Source organism: Anomaloglossus baeobatrachus, chromosome 10 (assembly GCF_048569485.1).
Source record: "Anomaloglossus baeobatrachus isolate aAnoBae1 chromosome 10, aAnoBae1.hap1, whole genome shotgun sequence".
Classification (NCBI taxonomy): Eukaryota; Metazoa; Chordata; class Amphibia; order Anura; family Aromobatidae; genus Anomaloglossus; species Anomaloglossus baeobatrachus.
Window position 1 is genome coordinate 75,196,821 of NC_134362.1, and position 14,767 is coordinate 75,211,587.

At 46.7% G+C, this 14,767-nt stretch overlaps 1 protein-coding gene across 1 annotated transcript in view; it reads left to right on the forward strand.

Moving 5' to 3' along the window:
* Positions 1 to 14,767, forward strand: part of CPSF7 (cleavage and polyadenylation specific factor 7) — an 81,751-nt gene that overhangs the window by 1,090 nt on the left and 65,894 nt on the right.

The following is a 14,767-nucleotide window of genomic DNA, read 5'->3' on the forward strand; positions in this document are numbered from 1 at the left end:
ACCTTCCCTTCCAGATCTGACCATTCCTCTGATCTCAGCTTCTCACCTGCGATTTAGTGACATAAACGTCACGTGACCGCTGTGGGCAACTGTTCTACCAAAACAAAGACTGCAGCCAATCAGTAGCCGCTGTCATGTGACTGCAAGGGACAGTGCTGTGATCAGAGGAACGGCTCCGATCCGAGAGGTAAGTGTATTTTGTTTGATTTCTTATTTTTGCTGTACCCTGTAGCTATCAAGGGGTTGTCCAGTAGTGGACACCCTTTTGAGGATAAGGGAATAAGGAACTGCCTGACACTTACATCTTGATCCTTCTATCAACCAACATCCTCCATCGTACCACCCCATAGAGATGGACTGGAAATTATATAATAAATTATTATTAATGGACTGGCTTAGACAAATTTATGTAGATACATTTATAGAGTTTAATCCGCTGACAGATGCCTTAACCCAATGATAACTGCAGACTTTTATAGTAAAAGGGAATTGACGCCACCCCCCCCCCCCCAACCCGAGACCCTGATTCTAGTGGTCACCTACTAGTCTGCTTGCTGTCATTTTGATAAAATTCATTCTTTGGTTGCAGTTATTTGAATATGGCACTCTATAACAGCACCCACACCACTAATTGGCATCTTTCTGCCCATATACAGTGTACACAAAGCTGCCAATCAGTGGTGGGGGAGGGGTTATACAAAGCTCATGAATATGCTGGACTATCAGGCAGCTTGACAATAGTCCTCAAATGATAATCTCCTGCTGGTTAAACAGTGGTTTTATCAAAACTACACTAATCAGCCCAGTTAAGTGACACCGCTGGAATCAGGGTCTCTGTCTCTACATTATGCTCCTCTCAGATTAGGTGGCAAAAACCTGGTGACAGATTTCCTTGAAAGGGAATCTGTTAGCATGTTTTTGCTATCCAAGCTGAAGACGGCAGGAGATAGGGACTGAATTCAGCGATGTGTCACTTATCCGGCTGTGTGCTGTTTACTTACAATGAAGGTTTAATCACCAGTTGATTTTCACTGTCAGGTGTACAGTGCACATGAGCCCTGGACCAACCACGTCCCTTTTTGGATTAGCAGCTCACTGGTAATAGACTGTGTATACAGAGAGCCTGGTGTGGGCGGGATTAGCTTTCTGAACTCTGCTTCATCCTACATCTGAGAACTTTGATTGTGTCACAACTGCTGCACCCAGTAAACCAAGTGATACATCTTTGGATTTAGGGCCTGTTCTCCTATATTATGCTGCTCTCAGATGAGGTGGCATTAGCCTGGTGACAGATTCCCTTTAAAATGGACCTCCAGTTCTAAAAAAGACTGTAATGTTGGAGAGTGGGCAGTAATTATTTTGTCCAAATACCTTACAATGTGCAATACAGGGTAATATTGTGGTACCGTGTTATCCAGAAAAATCAATTGAAATACTACGTCCTAAGAATGACAAAAGTATTTTTGGAGTGATACCTTTATAAAAGTATCAATACTGAAAGGTCATTTTAAAGATGAAGGAGAGAGAAACATTTGGGACTTTTAAACTGATAAGGATGTTTGGATCCTTAACAAAAGGACTCAATTTAAAGGCCCAGTCACACACAACGACTTACCAGTGATCCCGAAAATGATGTGACCTGATAGAGATCGCAGGTAAGTCGCTGGGAGGTCGCAGGTGAGATGTCACACAGTCAGATTTTAGGGTACCTTCACACTTTAGCGATGCAGCAGCGATCCGACCAGCGATCTGACCTGGTCAGGATCGCTGCTGCATCGCTACATGGTCGCTGGTGAGCTGCCAAACAGGCAGATCTCACCAGTGACCAGCCCCCAGCCAGCAGCGACGTGCAAGCGACGCTGCGCTTGCACGGAGCCGGCGTCTGGAAGCTGCGGACACTGGTAACTAAGGTAAACATCGGGTATGGTTACCCGATGTTTACATTAGTTACCAGCACACACCACTTAGCTTAGTGTGTGCAGGGAGCAGGAGCCGGCACTGGCAGCGTGAGAGCTGCGGAGGCTGGTAACGAAGGTAAATATCGGGTAGCCACCTTGGTTACCTGATGTTTACCTTGGTTACAGCTTACCGTAGGCTGTCAGACGCCGGCTCCTGCTCCCTGCACATTCAGGATTGTTGCTCTCTTGCTGTCACACACAGCGATGTGTGCTTATCAGCGGGAGAGCAACAATAAAAAAACGAACCAGGGCTGTGTGTAACGAGCAGCGATCTCACAGCAGGGGCCAGATCGCTGCTCTGTGTCACACACAGCGAGATCGCTAATGAGGTCACAAAAAACGTGACTCAGCAGCGATCTCAGTAGCGATCTCGCTGTGTGTGAAGCACCCCTTACCAGTGATGCAGAACAATACAGATCGCAGTAGCGACCTGTATAACGATCTCAGCAGTCACTGTGACTCTGTCACACAGTGTGAAACACAGCGATGTGTCCTGCCCAGCAGGACATCGCCTTTGAAGAAAATGGTCTGGACCATTCTGCAAGGACTAGAGATCTCACAGCAGGGGCCTGATCGCTGGTAGGTGTCACACATAACGAGATCGCTAACTGGATCGCTACTGCGTCATGGAAACCATGACTCAGCTGCGATCTCGCTAGCGATCTCATTATGTGTGACAGTACCTTAAAGGTACTGTCACACATAACGAGATCGCTAGCGAGATCGCAGATGAGTCACCGTTTTGGTGACGCAGTTGCGATCCCGTTAGCGATCTCGTTATGTGTGACACTTACCAGCGATCAGGCCCCTGCTGTGAGATCGCTAGTCGTTGCTGAATGGTCCAGGTCATTTTCTTCAAAGGCGACGTCCTGCTGGGCAGGACACATCGCTGTGTTTCACACTGTGTGACAGAGTCACAGTGACTGCTGAGATCGTTATACAGGTCGCTACTGCGATCTGTATTGTTCCTGCATCGCTGGTAAGATCTGACTGTGTGACATCTCACCTGCGACCTCCCAGCGACTTACCTGCGATCCCTATCAGGTCCCATCGTTTTCGGGATCGTTGGTAAGTCGTTATGTGTGACTGGGCCTTAAGCTGGGTTTACACACTGCAACATCTCAAACGACATCGCTGTAACGTCACCGGTTTTGTGACGCAATAGCGATGTTGTTTGCGATGTTGCAGTGTGTGAAACCTATCAGCGACCCGGCCCCTGCTGTGAAGTTGTAATCGTTACAAATCGTTCAGGACCATTCCTAGGTCCTTTGTTTCCCGCTGTGCAGCAAGCATCGCTGGAAAGTTTCAGTGTGTGAAAGACTTTGCAGAGACTTTGTTAGCAACTTCCCTTTCAAAAGGCTGCTTATCAACGTCCCCAACAACCAGCTAGGTCGCTCTGCAGGTCCGGATCGCTGTTGAGTTGTTGGCCAGGTTTGCCTGTTTGACAGCTCACCAGCGACTCACCAGAGACTTAGGGAGGTCGCTGTTACGTCACAAAACCGGTGACGTTACAGCGATGTCCTTTGCGATGTTGCAGTGTGTAAACCCAGCTTTAACACCTGGTTTTATGACTCACTACAAGGACACACTTCACACCTCCAACAGAAGAACCTCAGAAGTGATCTGAACAGACCCCTTCCAACTCATCTGCATTTCTAACAAAAACCTTAATTTGATTTCCTTGGCTTATCTTTAGGAGGCATTCCCATGTCCTGTTGTAACAGTCATTTAAATGTTGTGATTTTGTCTCAGGAATTCATTTGCAATTTGCCTGAAGAAGGAGCCTGTGTGCTCTGAAAGCTGCTAATATAATTATTCTGGTTAGCCTATAAAGGTATCTCTTCTAAAATACTTTTGTCATTCTTGGGACATAGTAGTTCTAATACCTTATAATGCAGATTCAGCTTCTAGGTGGGTGTAGTCTGTGGGGGGGGGTGCTTATGTTATGGCACAGCGCATCCTGCTGACTCCTGGATCCAGCCCTATAGGGCATAATAATGCTCTGCCTCCTGGACTCCTGTATACTGCCCTATAGGGCATAATAATGCTCTGCCTCCTAGACTCCTCTATACTGCCCTATAGGGCATAATAATGCTCTGCCTCCTAGACTCCTGTATACTGCCCTATAGGGCATAATAATGCTCTGACTCCTAGACTCCTGTATACTGCCCTATAGGGCATAATAATGCTCTGTCTCCTAGACTCCTGTATACTGCCCTATAGGGCATAATAATGCTCTGACTCCTAGACTCCTCTATACTGCCCTATAGGGCATAATAATGCTCTGCCTCCTAGACTCCTGTATACTGCCCTATAGGGCATAATAATGCTCTGACTCCTAGACTCCTGTATACTGCCCTATAGGGCATAATAATGCTCTGCCTCCTAGACTCCTGTATACTGCCCTATAGGGCATAATAATGCTCTGACTCCTAGACTCCTGTATACTGCCCTATAGGGCATAATAATGCTCTGTCTCCTAGACTCCTGTATACTGCCCTATAGGGCATAATAATGCTCTGTCTCCTAGACTCCTGTATACTGCCCTATAGGGCATAATAATGCTCTGCCTCCTGTATACTGCCCTATAGGGCATAATAATGCTCTGCCTCCTAGACACCTGTATAGCTGTATAGTGCCCTATAGGGCATAATAATGCTCTGCCTCCTAGACACTTGTATAGTGCCCTATAGGGCATAATAATGCTCTGCCTCCTAGACTCCTGTATACTGCCCTATAGGGCATAATAATGCTCTGCCTCCTAGACTCCTGTATACTGCCCTATAGGGCATAATAATGCTCTGTCTCCTAGACTCCTGTATACTGCCCTATAGTGTATAATATTGCACTGCCTCCTAGACTCCTGTATACTGCCCTATAGGGCATAATAATGCTCTGCCTCCTAGACTCCTGTATACTGCCCTATAGGGCATAATAATGCTCTGTCTCCTAGACTCCTGTATACTGCCCTATAGGGCATAATAATGCTCTGCCTCCTGTATACTGCCCTATAGGGCATAATAATGCTCTGCCTCCTAGACACCTGTATAGTGCCCTATAGGGCATAATAATGCTCTGCCTCCTAGACTCCTGTATACTGCCCTATAGGGCATAATAATGCTCTGCCTCCTAGACTCCTGGATCCAGCCCTATAGGGCATAATAATTCTCTTCCTCCTAGACTCCTGTATACTGCCCTATAGGGCATAATAATGCTCTGCCTCCTAGACTTCTGTATACTGCCCTATAGGGCATAATAATGCTCTGCCTCCTAGACTCCTGTATACTGCCCTATAGGGCATAATAATGCTCTGCCTCCTAGACTCCTCTATACTGCCCTATAGTGTATAATATTGCTCTGCCTCCTAGACTCCTGTATTCTGCCCTATAGTGTATAATATTGCTCTGCCTCCTAGACTCCTGTATTCTGCCCTATAGTGTATAATATTGCTCTGTCTCCTGGATTCCTGTATACTGCCCTATAGTGTATAATATTGCTCTGCCTCCTAGACTCCTGTATTCTGCCCTATAGTGTATAATATTGCTCTGCCTCCTAGACTCCTGTATTCTGCCCTATAGTGTATAATATTGCTCTGTCTCCTGGATTCCTGTATACTGCCCTATAGTGTATAATAATGCTCTGCCTCCTAGACTCCTGTATACTGTTCTGTAGGGTATAATGACGCTCTTTTTGCTAGATTTGGACCGCTGCGTTCTCCCGCCTCCACAAGAGTAGACACACTGTATCTACAATGCAGGCTCTCCTGATTGGGGAACATAGCCTAAAGGCCCCTTTTACACACTGAGACTTTTTAGCGATCCCGACCTGGCTGGGAGTGCTGGAAAGTCTCTAACAGTCACTGGTGAGCTGTCAAACAGGCAGATTGGGCCAACGACGCAGCAGCGATACGGACCTACAGAACAACCTCGCTGGTTGTTGGGGACGTGTCACACAGCAGCTATTTGCTGACTCACACCTATGTTAGGGGCGTGGTGTTTGAAACCACCTAGGTGTCCTTCTTGCACGCCCCCCGACCTCCGATTGGTGATCGCTAGTGCGTTCTTATTGGCGTCCCCGAGCTTGGAAAGATTGGCAAAAGTCGCGCTTGTATATCCTTTGTTCCTGAGCTTCTGTTGCTTAGCGGATCTTTGTAGAGTTCTCTGTGCGGCGACTCCACACTGGTTTATTTATACAGCTTCAATCAAATGATGCTTACCGTATAGGCTTTACAGTATTGCAGACTGGAGAACGCTCTAATGATGCGCAAACCAGCACGCTCAGGAACAAGGTAGCTTTGAAACAAAGGACGGAAGCGCTAAAGTTGCCTTTTCAGTGAAAGCCGCCCAATCAGAAGGCAACAGCGACCACCGATCGGAGGTAAGGGGGCGGGAAAGTGAACGCTATAGCACGCCTACGGGCTGGGTTCTAAGTTGCCAATAATGTCGTTGTAACGGTGTCAAACACACCGATGCATGCTGCGCAGCGGGAAACAAAGCACCAAAGAATGGTCCTGAAAGATTTGTAGCGATCAGCGACCTCACAGCGGGGGCCAGGTCACTGATGCGTGTCACACACTGCAATGTCGCTGGGGAGGTCGCTATTACGTCACAAAACCAGTGACGCTACAGCGATGTCGCTAGCCATGTTGCAGTGTGTAAAGGGGGTCTTAAGAGACTTCCTTACCCCTGACAATCCTCGAGTATGAACCCTCTTCCTGATTGTAGACCTATCTGGGAAACACTTAAAACAGGACAAAATGATCATGTATTGGGTGCAATGATTTTTGAGCAAACATAAAAAAATCATTATTGGCAGCACATCGTCCTGTGTAATTAATCGTTCTGTGATCATAGCATTTCTTCCTAAGCAGGCCGCTAATCGGTGCGTACGTAGCCAACCGGCCTTCATTTCTTGTCCTTGGTGGTTGGATACAGAATGTTCCCCAAAATCGCTACCTGTAGTTGGGTGTCTAACCTGGCCGATACTACAGGGTAGCCACCTGTAAGTGATATTAGCCACCAATAGGTGGCACTGCTGCAATTCCTTTCAGGAGAGAGCTTATTTGCATCTTTTTCTGTGACTTATTAACAATAAGGCTTTATTCTAATCTGATCTTAAAGGGCTCATCTCTTCTAAAGCTGGTGTCACACATAACGACGACGACGACAACGACGTCGCTGCTACGTCACCATTTTCTGTGACGTTGCAGCGACGTCGCTGTCGCTGTGTGTGACATCCAGCAACGACCTGGCCCCTGCTGTGAGGTCGCCGGTCGTTGCTGAATGTCCAGCTTCATTTTTTGGTCGTCACTCTCCCGCTGTGACACACACATCGCTGTGTGTGACAGCGAGAGAGCGACGAAATGAAGCGATCAGGATCCGGCACTGGCAGCTGCGGTAAGCTGTAACCAGCGTAAACATCGGGTAACCAAGGGAAGACCTTTCCCTGGTTACCCGATATTTACCTTAGTTACCAGCCTCCGCTCTTGCTGCCAGTGCCGGCTCCTGCTGTCTGCACATGTGGCTGGAGTACACATCGGGTAATTAACCCGATGTATACTGTAGCAAGGAGCCAGCGCTAAGCAGTGCGCGCGGCTCCCTGCTCTCTGCACTGTGACATGTAGCTGCAGCACACATCGGGTTAATTAACCCGATGTGTACTGTACCTAGGAGAGCAAGGAGCCAGCGCTAAGCGCGGCTCCCTGCTCTCTGCACTGTGACATTTAGCTGCAGCACACATCGGGTTAATTAACCCGATGTGTACTGTACCTAGGAGAGCAAGGAGCCAGCGCTAAGCGCGGCTCCTTGCTCTCTGCACATGTAGCGACGTTATGATCGCTGCTGCGTCTGCTTTGTTTGACAGCTAAGCAGCGATCATAACAGCGACTTACAAGGTCGCTGTTACGTCACCGAAAATGGTGACGTAACAGCGACGTCGCTGTCGATTAGTGTGAACCCAGCTTATTACTTTTAGCAAAGTCTTAAGGCCCCGTTACACACAATGACATCATTAACGTTGGGGTCACGGAATTCGTGACGCACATCCGGCCTCGTTAGTGATTTCGTTGCGTGTGACACACATGAGCGACCGCTAACGATGCAAAATACTCACCAAATCGTTGATTGTTGACACGTCGTCCATTTACCAAATGTCGTTGCTGCTTTTGGACGCAGGTTGTTCGTCATTCCTGAGGCAGCACAGATCGCTACGTGTGACACCCCAGGAACAACAAACAGCGTTCCTGCGTCCTCCAGCAACGAGGTGGGCGTGTCTTTCAGGCGGCTGCTCTCCGCCCATCCGCTTCTATTGGACGCCTGCCGTGTGACGTCGCTGTGACGCCGCAAGAACCGCGCCCTTAGAAAAGAGGCTGCTCGTCGGCCACAGCGACGTCGCTAGGCAGGTAAGTATGTGTGACGCGTACCTGCGATATTGTGCGCCATGGGCAGCGATTTGCTGCACAAACGACGGGGGGCGGGTGCGATCGCTAGCGATGTCGCTGCGTGAAAAGCGCCCTTTAGTTGTGAGGCCCAAATCTGTAAAAGAAAGCAAAGTTCTTGTATTTTGTTTGTCAATTTCAGGCTACTTTAATTCTAGTGTTGCAGCACTTGGTTTATGTACAGATCCTTTGTGTCACTTCTTATCCCCCATTTGATGTCCTTTGATCTCATTTTTGTTAGCATTGTCAGTAAAAAATTGTAGTGCTTTGTGAATAAAGAGAAATACCTGGAAATGCAGAGTAGTTGTGTTGTTTTTGATGAGTGGCTTCATTAATCAGACCGGTCTGTAAAGCGAGAATGCCTCAGGCACATTGGTGCAGTTATTGTATATTTTATTTCTTTTAAGTCAAGAAAAGACTTCTACACTTATTTATTTTTTTTAGATGAATTAAAAGGGTTTTCTCGAAAATTGCAAACAAATTCCTAAGGATATCTTTCAGATCGCTGGAAACCCATGTGGTTGGGGCCCTAGACCTGGGCTGTGCAGAGACGCTCTGGAATAGAGCAGATGTGCAGATGGTCAATTTCCACTCCATTAATTATGAGACTCCGTTTTTCCTGACAGTCCCATAGACCATGAAGGGAGTGGAGATCGAACGTACGCACCTCTGCTTTGTGAGACTGCTTTTACACATCAGTTTTTTGGCATCAGGCATGATCCGGCAAAAAAACTGATGCGACAGATGTAGCAAAAAAAACGGATCAGTTGCATCAGTTTTTTCCATCAGTTCCTTCAGTTTTTTTGATGGATCCCTTGTGATACTGAGGCCGGTTTCACACATCCGGCTGTTTGCTGGATTCAGCGTACGCCAGTACAGTGTATACAGTACATTGGCCGCGCCGCAACTTTCAGGTCACATGCTCCAGTCACAGGACAGCATCTGACCGGCGTTTGTCGCGCTGCCATTGAACTGTATACACTGTACTGGCGTGCGCCGAATCCGGCAAACAGGCGCGAAAAGCCGGATGTGTGAAACTAAACTGAGCATGCTCAGTTCAAAAGACCATAGGCCTTCCGTTATAACACATGCCAGAGACAAAAAACGTTCCCCTCAGCGTTCTATCCGGGCCGCCGGACTAGCAAATTAGTGAAAGTTGGATGGAACGCAAGGCCGTCCGCCACAATCCGGCGCTAATAGAAGTCTATGGCAGAAAAAACGGATCCGGCGTCAACAGACGCCGGATCAGTTTTGTTTAGGTTTTTGCCGGATTATGCCTGATGGCAATAAACTGATGTGTGAAAGCAGCACTATTGGCATTGCTGGGTGTGCCAGCAGTAAAGGCCCCGTCACACTAAGCAACATCGCTAGCAACATCGCTGCTAACGAACAACTTTTGTGACGTAGCAGCGATGTTGCTGTGTGTGACATCCAGCAACAACCTGGCCCCTGCTGTGAGGTCGTTGGTTGTTGCTGAATGTCCTGGGCCATTTTTTAGTTGTTGCTCTCCCCGCTGTGAAGCACAGATCGCTGTGTGTGACAGCGACAGAGCAACAACTAAATGTGCAGGCAGCAGGAGCCGGCTTCTGCGGAGGCTGGTAACCAATGTAAATATCGGGTAACCAAGAAGCCCTGTCCTTGGTTACCCGATATTTACCTTTGTTACCAGCCTCCGCCGCTCTCAGCTGTCAGTGCCGGCTCCTGCTCTGTGCACATGTAGCTGCAGGACACATCGGGTAATTACCCCAATGTGTGCTGTAGCTAGGAGAGCAGGGAGCAGCGCTAAGCATTGTGCGCTGCTCCCTGCTCTGTGCACATTTAGCTGCAGCACACATCGGGTAATTAATCCGATGTGTGCTGTACTAGGAGAGCAGGGAGCCAGCGCTCAGTGTGCGCTGCTCCCTGCTCTCTGCATGTGTAGCTGCGTGAGCTGGTAACCAAGGTAAATATCGGGTTGGTTACCCGATATTTACCTTAGTTACCAAGCGCAGCATCTTCCACGCGGCGCTGGGGGCTGGTCACTGGTTGCTGGTGAGCTCACCAGCAACTCGTGTAGCGACGCTCCAGCGATCCCTGCCAGGTCAGGTTGCTGGTGGGATCGCTGGAGCGTTGCAGTGTGACATCTCACCAGCAACTTCCTAGCAACTTACCAGCGATCCCTATCGTTGTTGGGATCACTGGTAAGTTGTTTAGTGTGACTGGACCTTAAGACCTCCAGCTTTAAGGAAATTATCCACTATCCTATGGGTAATTTTCCATTTTGAAAAAAAAAAAACCTTTAACTAGTCATCTATTTTGCCCTTCTATTTTGGAGAGCTGCCTTTTTTGCCACTCATTGCTTTAACTAAAATTGTTCAAAAACGGCTTGATGTGATTCTTGTTCAAAGTCAGGGAATATCTAAATTGAAGTGCCTTGATAACATTAGCTGTAGTTATCAGTGGGCACAATGTAGTCCTTTTTTATTTTCTGCAGACCGACATAAAATTGATCACAGCCTTGAAGTAGTCAAGTTGCTGTTGACTGATCTGATATTCCAAAGAAACCTTAAAGGGAACCTGTCATGTCGTGTTTTTGTTTTTTTTATATTAAGCCACCCCCAGTGTGTTTTAAATGATGCAATGTACATCACTAACATGGTTTAAAAAAAAAATATATATTTTTTCTTAAATACATTTATACGCTTTGGTGAATGCATTAAATACATTAGGTTTCAGACAATAGGGGTGGAGCTTTTGCTGCGATCAGTCACTGTCACTCAAGGTTATTCATGAGTCTTTTTTTTTTTTTAAACTTAATTACACCACAGGTCCTTTACCAGCACTTATCTGCTCAGCTCTGCCCATTAGTCACATGATTGTGACATCAGCACAGGTCCTGCACAACCACTTCTCTTCTGCTGATTACCATAGTGACTAATCCCATCAAAAGTACTGCTCCTATGATTGTTCATTCTTTTAAGTGTCTTATTAGCTCTTTTTTTCAGGCAGGTTCCAGGTAGAATTGCCTGACAAAGGCATTGTTCCCATTTCTTGAAGGTGTGCACACAGTGTCTTTTAGATGCCGGTGGACGTCTTGTTTTTGAAGTGGCTACACTGGTAGTTTTGTCGTCATGTTTGCCGCGCTCTACCTCCGGCGGCTTTCTGTTATAATTTGCTTCGAAAACTGCAGTGCTTTTTCTTTTCTAACAAACATCGCTTGAAAACCACCTTTTCGGTTCATTAGAAGAGGTCACGTAGTGCCCAGATAACACAGGAATATCGGTCATGCTCTGAAGAGGTGAAGACACAACATCTGCAAACGTTGTCAGCAGCCCATAAGGTGCCGCACTCCATCTCTGCTACAGATCGCAAGACAGACGCACACCAGGTTTACATAATGATTAGACTTAAAAGGGGCTATGCTAAATTAGGAAAATATGGCTGCCTTCTTCCAACAACACTGTCATACACTCCCATGGGGTTTGGTATTGCAGCTAGGGACTATTGAAGCAAATAAATCTGAGCCACATTGATTCTTCACTAACTCCATTGAGCTGAAGATCTTTTGGGAAATGCTGCATAATAGTCTGTGAAAACACACTGCTTGTTAAAGGGAAGCTGTCATCAGAATATAAGGGTGTAAATCTGCAGCCAAAATGCTAATCTGCAGGTACACATGAGTCTACATGACGTTTGGCTGCACAGAAATTGAAGTTATATTCTCCCTTCAGATGCTGGCTTCTGTCAAGCGTGCTCTTATGATCTCCACCAATTCCTGAGTGACATCTATCTGCAAATACAAACTCCAGAGCAGACTGTCACTCAGGGATCAGTGGTGTGATTATAGCACTGACTGCTCAGAGCCCTGACACCGCCCACTGGACTGGAAATCAGCAGCTGCAGGGAGAATAGAACATAAAGGGGTATTCCCATCTACAAGATCCTATCCCAAATGTCTTGAATTAGGAATGTTGTATAGTTCTCCTGATTAGCCATGTCACTTACTTCATGTGTAGGGCATTGCAGCAGCTTGGGTATCCATGGTTACTTACGACCACGCATATGGTGATAGTTAGCTAGTGGTCGTAACCATGGATACCTGAGCTAACTGAAATAGAAAATTGTGGTTTTGAAAGAGGCAGCATGTCAATTCTTTCAGTGTTTTTTGCTTCTTTTTTTCATTATTGAAAGCAGTGAGTGCAAAAACACTGCTGTGTTTATGGTGAATGAAACTAACTTTCTTTAAATGTGCTGTAGACAAATGACACAAAAAAAGCCACAAAAATGCCGCTTTTTACTACCAAGCGAGCATGTTTTGCTGCAGAAAAAACACAATGTGTGAAGATAGGCTAAGAAGTCCTTCCCTGAAAACCAGACCTAGCCATGGGTCGTATGAACTGACCACTAAGGTGGAGACAGCTCCGCGGCGTGCTCGTCCCACCAATTGAACCAATGCAGGCTACTCTTTCCCCTTTTCTTATTGGAATAAACATGGCGCGTTCAAGGTGAGGTTTGGAGAAAAGGCCGAGCAGTGAACGGTTGTCCAGCCACAGTTATTTTAGGGGTATGGCTGTCTTACACAGGATAAAAGAAAAACATGGCTTCTATCTTCCAACAATAAAATAATACTTGAATGTATTAAACCTAAGCTATATAACACACTACTTTTAAACAGGTGTGCCACTTGTTTTGTTTTTCTAGCTTTTTACTCTGTAAGGCTATGTGCGCACTTACCGGATTTTGCCGCGGATTTTCCGCGGATTTGCTGCATGTTTCGCTGCAGAAAATGTTCATAACATCTCTGCAGTGAATCACCAGCAAATCCTATGGAGAAAAAAAATCCTGTGCGCACTAGGCAGAATTTGACAGCTGCATGTTTTACTGCGGAAATCCCGCAGCAAAAACAAGTGCATGTCAACTTCTTTTCCGCAGGTAGCTGCGGGTTTTCCCTAATCTAATGTAAAAATCACGCAGGGAACAGCTTTGCGGAAAAACCGCACCAAATCCGCACCAATTCCGCACCAAATCCGCAACAAAACGCGACAATCCGCGGGTGCGGATTTGATGCGGATTTTTTTTCCGCAGGTGATAAGATCTTTGAGAGCCTGCGGAATTTACGCAAGGGAAATTTCATTTCCCAGTGCGCACATAGCCTTAGACTGTGTAATATAAGCTATACGTAGGTGGGAGACATTGCTGGCAATATTCAAGGGACCTGCTAATGATTATCTCTACATATTTTCCTCCGCCATGTCCATTTGTAATATGCCCTTATCTAGTATATCTTTGAGTGAGCCAGAGAGTAGAAACAAATCTCACATGCCATGTCGCATGCACATCTTAGATTGTAAGGAGCCCGTGTAGAGGAAGCTATTAAAGGGAACCTGTCACCACTTTTTGCCCTATAAGCTGCGGCCCACCACCACCGGGGCTCTTATATACAAGCATTCTAAACATGCTGTATATAAGAGGCCCAGGCCGCGGTAGAGAACATAAAAAACACTTTATAATACTTACCTAACAATCGCGCGGTTGGCCATATGGGCGTTGCCGGTGCCTGCCGCTTTTGGCCATCTTCGTCCTCCATCTTCTGAAGCCGCGGTGCATGACGCGTCTGACGTCATCCACACTTGCCGGCATTCAGGTCCTGAGCAGGGCAGATCAAAGTATTGTAGTGCGCCTGCGCAGGACCGGCGAGTGTGTATGACGTAGACGTGTCATGCACCCAGGCTGTCAGAAAGAGGACAAAGATGGCCAAAAGCGGAGGCGCCGGTAACCGGACAACGGAGACGCCCATATGGGTCAACCGAGCGAAGGACCGTTAGGTGACTATTATAAAGTATTTTTTATGTTATACACCCGGCATGGGCTCTTATATACAGCATGTTAGAATGCTGTATATAAGAGCCTGGTGGTGGTGGGCCGCAGCTTATAGGCCGAAAAAGTGGTGACAGGTTCCCTTTAAAACCCTTGGAAAAGTGCAAGCTCACCTTCCAGCATGCTGCAAACATGTTTCTTGATGTGCCCAATCTTCCCCCTTTTCCTCATTGAAAGAAGTTTCATTAAGCTATTAAGCCATGCATGGGCATTATTTCGTAAAAAATTGCCTTCCTTATTGTTTATGGGAACAAATCTGACCTCGGGGGGTGGGGGTGGGGGGTTAAAACTGCTGGTCAAAAGTAGAAGCAGTGGTGTGATTGTCAGCTTTGGCATACCCTGTATGTACCCATCACATTGCCTGGCTATTAAAGCTTATTTGCATGTCTAGTAACGTATCTCCCACTTTCATTTCTACCATCCTAAACACTTTAATGTTAAAGAGCATTGCTCCCAAAATAAAAGCGCTGGGAAATAAAATCCTTATTAGTTTTTACTCTTCTTCAGCATAGTTCCT